General features: G+C 42.1%; 1 long non-coding RNA gene across 1 annotated transcript; it reads left to right on the forward strand.

Annotated features, from left to right (window-relative positions):
* Window positions 1–919: 919 nt before the first annotated feature.
* Window positions 920–4,932, forward strand: LOC125513327. Its single transcript, XR_007285863.1, has 2 exons — window positions 920–2,529; window positions 2,697–4,932. It is a non-coding gene; the product is annotated as an uncharacterized LOC125513327 (long non-coding RNA).
* The last annotated feature ends 3,501 nt before the right edge of the window (window positions 4,933–8,433 follow it).

Raw genomic sequence — 8,433 nt, forward strand, 5'->3', positions numbered from 1 at the left:
CATCAACAACTCCATCATCATCACCTCCGAAGAAAGAGACATAAAAACATGGGTATGGGCACTCCCCTTAGCTACCGCCAAGCTTGGTGGAGATGCCCGGTATTGTATCACCATCACACCTTTACCTTTATCATTTTTCTTAATTCAATCCTTTTGGTTATATCTTGATCTAGTAGAATAAAATTTTAGTATGATCTAGCTTTGAGTTTTGTTTCGAGATCTATATATGTAATCGACTCCTTGAGTTATTCTAACATATAAGGAGGCTGGACGACCGGCCCACCCGAGAGCTCCTTCGATTTTGCATCGTTCTGACCCTTCGATCATGCCTGGTCGCGTCAATGCTTGTGTGCCAGCCGTTTGATTTTTGCAGTTCGTTTTGACCTGCGGTTGTTTTGTCGATGCACAATGACCGATGGGCTTTGCTAGGCCTTGGATTGGCTGGGTTAAAATCTCTCGCGTGAGCCATTCCCGCTGCGTCGCGTGGCTCGATGTGCGCAGACCGCGTCGTGCGTTGTGGGCGAGCAGCGAAGGGGTTGGCCGACGCGTATGTACCTGGTTTCTGCACCCGCTTCTGTGATGGGTAGGCCGATGCTGATCCTGGTCCCACTCGTCGGCTGGGGTGGCTGTATCTTCACGGTCAACTGCTCCTGTCGTAGCGGTCCTCACGCGGTGCCCGCATCGTGCGTCGTGCGTCGTGGGGAGTCGTTGTGTCAACTTTGCTACAGCTACGGACATTTGTTACGGGTTGCAATCTACAGGAGTACGTGGGGCAAATTAATTGGAAATTAACGGGGGTCACACCACTGAATTCACGAGGGAGGAGGGATTACAGGTGGGGCCATAGTCGTCCGTAGAGGGTAGCCCGTATGGTGCTGCCCGTAAGTTTAGAATTTTCGGTCGTTGTGTCCTGCGGCAGCTGCAGAGGGGTGGGCAGATGCATGTGGATAGGGATTGGACGGACATAACCACACGCGCGATCCACACCCACTCCTCACGCGGTGCCTCCTCCTCCTCCCTCTCACAGTCGCTGCACCGTTCCTCCCTTCCGCCCTCTCCTCCTTCCCGGATCCCCGCTAAGGCGACGCCTTGCAGGCAAAGGACGACAGCGGCGGCGCGTAGGAGAGAGAAGATGAGAGGGAGAGAGAGAAGGAGAGGAGGGAGAAAGAGAGGAAGAGGATAGGAGGCAAGGCGTCGGATGTGAGAGAGCAGGGGAGGGCCAAGAGGCCAGCGGTGTGGGCTGGAGCTGAGAGGCCGGAGACCCGGGCGGCGGACGCCTCACGAGGTGGCGGAGAGGCCGGCGATAGGGAAGGAGCAAAATCGTCATGGATCTGTAGGGAAGGTGAGGTCCTGACGGCTGAAGATGGTGCGCAGCCGGCGACGCGTCCTCCCCGCTCTCGCTCGCTCGCATCGTCTTCGAGATCGCGGGCTCGGCGCACCTCTGGTCGTGCCGCCGCGAGTATGTCCGCCTCTGGTGGGATCCCGCCTCCATGCGCGGCCACGTCTGGCTCGACGCTAGCGCGCCCGGCGCGCCGGGGCCCAGCGCTGCCGGGGAGGACTAGCTCCTGCCGATCCGGGTGTCCGAGGACACCTCGCGCTTCCGGTACACCAACCCGACGGGCCACCCTTCTGGGCTCCGGATCACGCGCATCGCTGCCGAGGCCGTGCGGCTTGTGGGAGGCGGGGGCGCGCGGTGGGTGGTGCTCGTGGACGACGACACCGTGCTGTCCCCGGACAACCTGGTGGCGTGCTCGGGAAGTACGACTGGAGGGAGATGGTGTACGTCGGGGCCTCGTCGGAGAGCCACTCGGCCAACACCTATTTCAGCCACGGCCCCTCGCCGCTGTGCTCGCGCGGACACTCGACGTGTGCATCGAGAGGTACCCCAGGCTGTATGGAAGCGACGACCGCCTCCATGCTTGCATCACGGAGCTTGGCGTACCCCTTTCGCGCGAATATGAATTCCATCATGTATGTTTGGGTGTTCATATTTTTGATAGACAAACACTAATAGGTGCACTTGACTGTTTGAGGAAATGCCAACTGAAAGCGAAATTCAGTTAGAACTAGCCTTTTGCATGTGTGTTCTTGATGCTTCATGTACGACCACATAGTAGGGACGCAATAAATATTTCTTAGCTAGGTTGCTTGCCTAATGAAGCTCCCATGTGGACCATTTACTCCTCTGTGTTATTGGAATTTGTTTGCGGTGTTTGCTCAGGCTGAAGAAATTCATGTTGTTTTCCTTCATTTATTTTCTTTTATGAGTAAGTACTACCTTTGGCAATTGCTCTGTCCAGCCTATTAATCACCGATAAAGGTTTTGATGCAATCTACGGAATAAGCTCACATTGTTGATTGCAGGATCGGAAGATGCTTTACACATAATTGTGTGATGCTCAGAGACATTTTGCACAACGGAAACTTCTTGTGAAGCTTGATCTTATTCAGGTGCCTAACTGACTACGGCTTACTAGGTGTTTGTGCTTACCAGTATGCCAGAAACTTCTTGGAAGCTCGCCGTTTCAGGTGCCTAACTGACTGCCGCTTTCTATGTTCATGCTTATTTGCAGCCAGATAGTGATTTTGGGCTGAAAGATTATTGCAAGCTTAGAATCTTTTAAAGGTCCTTATTGACATGACTCGTATGATAAACTTCCAAAATATTCATTTAACGTTGCTATTTTTCTTTTCAGAGCCATATGAATTTTTTATAGAAACATGAGCAGAATAAAATGGAAACAGCTTCTGGTACATCTGAGGTATAAAATCGGCAATCTTCGTTGAATGTTGAGCTTTTTCATCTATAACTGTGTTTTCTTTAAAGTTAACTACAGAAGCATTGCTTTTATTCACAGGTTTTGCTTTTCTTTCATGTTTCCTATCCAACATAAAATCTGTGTCACTGGTTGTAGTCATCGCTTCTAAAGTCAACGCTGCCTTTTCTGTCACAGGTTTACTGGTTTTTCTATTTTCATTCCTATGGCCTGTATTTTTGTAGCGAGCTTCTTTTATGCTTGGTTACCAAACTTATCAATTAGCATGCCTATTTCTCTGCATTGTATAGCCTTTATTATATTATAACTGTAAAGAATGCAGTTTGAGGATAATCTGCCAATTCTTCTGTATTGGATATGAAATAATTAGGCATTTCTAAATTGTCTTGAATTTCCCTGAACTGAAAAATGGACTGATCTACTTGCTGCCTGTGCTACTAAACATAAAACTGAAAAACCTTTTACTGCCATTTTGTTGGTACTTTCCATAATGAACTTGGTTTCTGTTCACACACATGTACTGCTACATTATCCTATACATGTTGTCTGAATTATGTGAGAGGATACTGCCATTTTGTTGGTACTTTCCATATTGAATTCAGTGTAGCAGACATCAGCAAGTTTGAGATGTAGCACTCTTCACTTTTGTCGCTGGTTTACATCTGTCAATCCTAGAAATTGATTAGTGCCTTCTGTTTTGACTCTAGATTTGAATAGTGCCCAGGTAGTGTTCATTAGTAGGTTAAAAGGATGTTCAACTTATTTATTAAATCATGATGTACAAAAGGTTTAGCTAATTGGGACTCCAAGTCTGCAACCAAAGTAGAAATAAGGCCATGGAGCAAGAGTTCCGTTGGGCATCCTTTGCATTTCTCTTGTCATGTTCCATGCTTCACAACATGTGGGTAAACATATCAGTACACACGCACACTGCAGTTTGTAATGTCATTTAATAGGGGATGCATTAGGGTACTTTATTTCCATTATAAACTAATAATAATTAAGAGCTTAGTAAGGTAACAATAATCTACTCCCTCCGTTCTAAATTACTTGTCGCAGAAATGGATGTATCTAGAACTAAAATACATCTAGATACATCCATTTCTGCGACGAGTAATTCGGAACGGAGGGAGTAGGATATACAGTAGAATATTAGATGTGCTTGTATAAGTAGAATGCAGAGTTTAGAAATGAACTGAAATCTTAGAGCAGGAAGTGGTAGGCTTAATTTCATTTAGAAAAATAGGTGTACTGCAGCATCATATATTAAGGTAATCCCTCAGCCAAAACAAATTGGAGGGGAAGATCGTCAAGTTAGCGACCCAGTTTTCATTCTGTGGGCTTTCCTTTCTTCAAAGAAAGCTCCAGCCCGAGCAAGGGCATATCAGCTACAATATCGATCAGTTGGTTGATTATGTCGCCCATTTTGTAAATTCAACTTAGCAATAAAGCATTGACAAGTGTGTTCACTTCTCTCCATCCCAAACAAAATATCATCATCTGGTTCTTTAATCTGTTTTTAATCCTTATATCAGTCTGCGACGATGGAACCAATTTTTCACCCAATCTGAACTGGTTGTTTTACCTCTTCTTTTTTACTCTCCATAAATGTACAGCTTTATAAAAGTTGTTGTATTGCTTGGGGCCAATTTACTTATATTATGCTCAACTTTAGCTCATGAACTGCATGGCGAAACCTAATTCTGGTTGGTCTTCTGCCACTTGTTTTATGGCTGTCTAGGCAACGGATGGCATTCTTCTTTGTTGCCAATTGTGAATTATTTTGTAGAAGGTCTCTCAGCAGCTACCTATGCTTTGCGAGGTTCTGACAGTATGTAGCTAGCATGTATGGTTTTTACATACTTCTGCATAGGTTGAGATGCATCACATGATCTTCTCTTGATTGATGGGTATTGCAGAGTCCTTTCTTTGCCACAAAGGGCAGGAGCTATGCCATTCAACTCAAAAGGACAAAGAGTTCATCACAAGGGGGTGGTCTCTAGGATATTTACACAAAATAGGAAATTTCTTTTTGTATAGAACCAAATTATACTATCTAATTGAGTAAATTATATCATGTATTAAGTACATTTTATTGTGTCACCTATGTTTACCTCTTTTTTAATGCAAGTTTACTACTACTCAGACTTTCTAATTGCAGGCTCAACTATTTGGACCCACTGATCTGATTTTGTTTGGTTTGTGTATGTGTATACTGATGTCTGGTGAATCCCTAAAGAACCAAATCTTCATTCCTATCTCGCATATGCTATCTTAAATGCAAAGTGTTAGCTACTCCAGGCTCATGTTTGAAAATGTGATTGATTATAAATTGCGCACACTTTTGTATATATTTGCAAAGAAAAAAATCCTTATTATTTTTTTATTAAAATGGTTTGCGTCGGTACCCTGAGTGGTTGCTCATACTTAAAGTTACTAACAAATACAAGTATTTTCAATGTGCTCATGGTTTTAAATGATACTGACTCTACGCCTAAGTGGTTGCTAAAACCTATTTTTACCGAGAAAGACAAACCTTTTCAAAAGACTTACTGTACAGAATTTGAAAAACAATTCTATTTGATTTTTTCATACCAAGACATGTTTTTTAAAATTAGACCATACATTAAGTTAAGCCGTGTATATTCATATCATTATGAAAAACCATTTCACAGTGTTTCTTATTAGAGGGGGATTAAACCATGGGATTTTGTTTCATTGTGAACATGATTTTAGCGTGTCTTTGCGTCATTTGACGCAACGGGTCCACTAGTATATAATAAAGAGTAGTTTTGAGTTGAGAGCTTTGCTTTGTTGCTATGATCTTGAGGGAATTAAATAAGACAAAGGAATAAAAAGAAATAAAAAGATCATATATTGATCTTATGGAGAGTAATGACTTCACATATAAAGAATATGATAAATACAAGTTGTTGAGAGTTGACAAACATAGTATTGGTCATTGTTGCAATTAATATGAAGTAATAAAGAAAGAGAGGCTTCACATATAAATATACTATCTTGGACGTCTTTTGTAATTGTGATCACTTATTAATATATGACATGCTAAAAGGTTGATGTTGGACAAAGAAGACAACACAATGGGTTATGTTTTCTTATATCCGAATAGAAGTAATATTGTCTTGGATCCTCCAACATGTTGAGCTTGCCTTTCCCTCTTATGCTAGCCAAATCCTTTGCACCATGTAGAGATACTACTTGTGCTTCCAAACATCCCTTAAATCAGTTTTGCCATGAGAGTCTACCATACCTACCTATGGATTGAGTAAGATCCTTCAAGTAAGTTGTCATCGGTGCAAGCAATAAAAATTGCTCTCTAAATATGTATGATCTATTAGTTGAAAAAATAAGCTTTATACGAACCGTGATATGGAAGAAATAAAAGAGACAGACTGCATAATAAAGTTCTTTATCACAAGCGGCAATGTAAAGTTACGTTCTTTTGCATTAAGATTTTGCATCCAACCATAAAAGCGCATGGCAACCTCTACTTCCCTCTACGAAGTGCCTATCTTTTACTTTTATCTTCTACCCTTATACAAGATTCATGGTGATCATCACCTTTCCTTTTTACACTTTTTCTCTTTGGCAAGCGCTATGTGTTGGAGAAAGATTTATATAGGTTAGCATAAAGTATTATTGTTGACATTACCCTTGAGGTAAAAGATTGGGAGGCGAAACTATAAGCACCTATCTTTCCCTGTGTCCGATTGAAGCTTTGAACATATAAGTACCGCGTGAGTGTTAGCAAATTGTGAAAGACTAAATGATAGTTGAGTATTTGGACTAGCTAAAAAGCTTTTGAATTGACCTTTTCTCATTTTATGATAAATTGAAATTGCCTCAATAACTGAGATCATAGTTTGTTAGTTTTCAATAAAGTTTCTGATTCATATTTTACCTTGTGAACGAATTGTTACTTTGGCATAAGAAATTATATGACATTATATGTTGCTATTCTAAAAAGATGATCATGATGTTCTCATGTTCGTATTTTATTTTATCGACACCTCTATCTCTAAACATGTGGACATATTTTTTGATTTCGGCCTTCGCTTGAGGACAAGCGAGGTCTAAGCTTGGGAGAGTTGATACGTCCATTTTGCATCATGCTTTTATATTGACTAGTAAATGCGCACGTGCAATGCACGTTAATATTTAGGCAATATATTAATTGCACGCAGATATTAGGTATGATATTATTTGTGTGTTAATTCTGTGATTAGTGCAATAGTTAGTATGATATCAATCACACGTTAAACATGTTGAACGCTCGCCACTGCAGCAGTCTAGGTCGTTGGATTGATTTAGTTTGACGGCCAAGATCAATTGGATCTGCCTCTTTGGGTCTTTCTATATTGGTATAGATATAGATATTAATTGCACGCAGATATTAGGTATGATATTATTTGTGTGTTAATTCTGTCATTAGTGCAATAATTGGTATGATATTAATTGCACGTTAAACATGTTGAACGCTCGCCATTGGAGCAGTCTAGGTCGTTGGATTGACTTAGTTTGACGGCCGAGATTAATTGGATCTACCCCTTTGGGTCTTTCTATATTGGTATAGATATTTATTGCATTATGGGCTGTTATTACACATTATGACACAATACTTATGCCTTTTCTCTCTTATTTTACCAGGTTTACACAAAGAGGGAGAATGCCCACAGCTGGAATTCTGGACCGGAAAGGAGCAAATCTGAGAGACCTATTCTGCACAACTCCAAAACTCCTGAAACTTCACGAAGAATTGTTTTGGAATAAAAAAATATTGGGCGAAGAAAGCACCCGGGGGAACCCACCAGTCAACTATAAGGATGGGGGCGCGCCCTACCCCCTGGGCGTGCCCCCTGCCTTGCCGGCAGCCTAGCAGGCCCCCCGTGCCCATCTTTTGCTATACGAAGGGTTTTTACCTTGAAAACAAATTAAAAGAAAGCTTTCAGGATGAAGTGTCGCCGTCTCGAGGCGGGACTTGGGCAGAACCAATCTAGGGCCCCGGCGGAACTATTCTGCAGGGGAAACTTCCCTCCCGAAGGGAGAAATCGAAGCCATCGTCATCACCAACAATCCTCTCGTCAAGAGGGGGTCAATCTCAATCAATATCTTCACCAACACCATCTCCTCTCAAACCCTAGTACATCTCTTGTATCCTATCTTTCTCTCAATACCTCAGATTGGTACCTGTGGGTTGCTAGTAGTGTTGATTACTCTTTGTAGTTGATGTTAGTTGGTTTATTCGGTGAAATATCATATGTTCAGATCCTTAATGATAATTAATACTCCTTTGATTATGAACATGAATATGCTTTTTGAGTAGTTACGTTTGTTCCTGAGGACATGGGAGAAGTCTTGTTATAATTAATCATGTGAATTTGGTATTCGTTTGATATTTTGATGAGATGTATGTTGTCTTTCCTCTAGTGTGGTGTTATGTGAATGCCGACTACATGACACTTCACCATTGTTTGGGCCTAGGGGAAGGCACTGTGATGTAGTAAGTAAATGATGGGTTGCTAGAGTGACAAAAGCTTAAACCCTAGTTTATGCGTTGCTTCGTAAGGGGCTGATTTGTATCCATATGTTTCATGCTATGGTCAGGTTTATCTTAATTCTTCTTTCTTAGTTGCAG

Source organism: Triticum urartu, chromosome 6 (genome assembly GCF_003073215.2).
Source record: "Triticum urartu cultivar G1812 chromosome 6, Tu2.1, whole genome shotgun sequence".
NCBI lineage: Eukaryota > Viridiplantae > Streptophyta > Magnoliopsida > Poales > Poaceae > Triticum > Triticum urartu.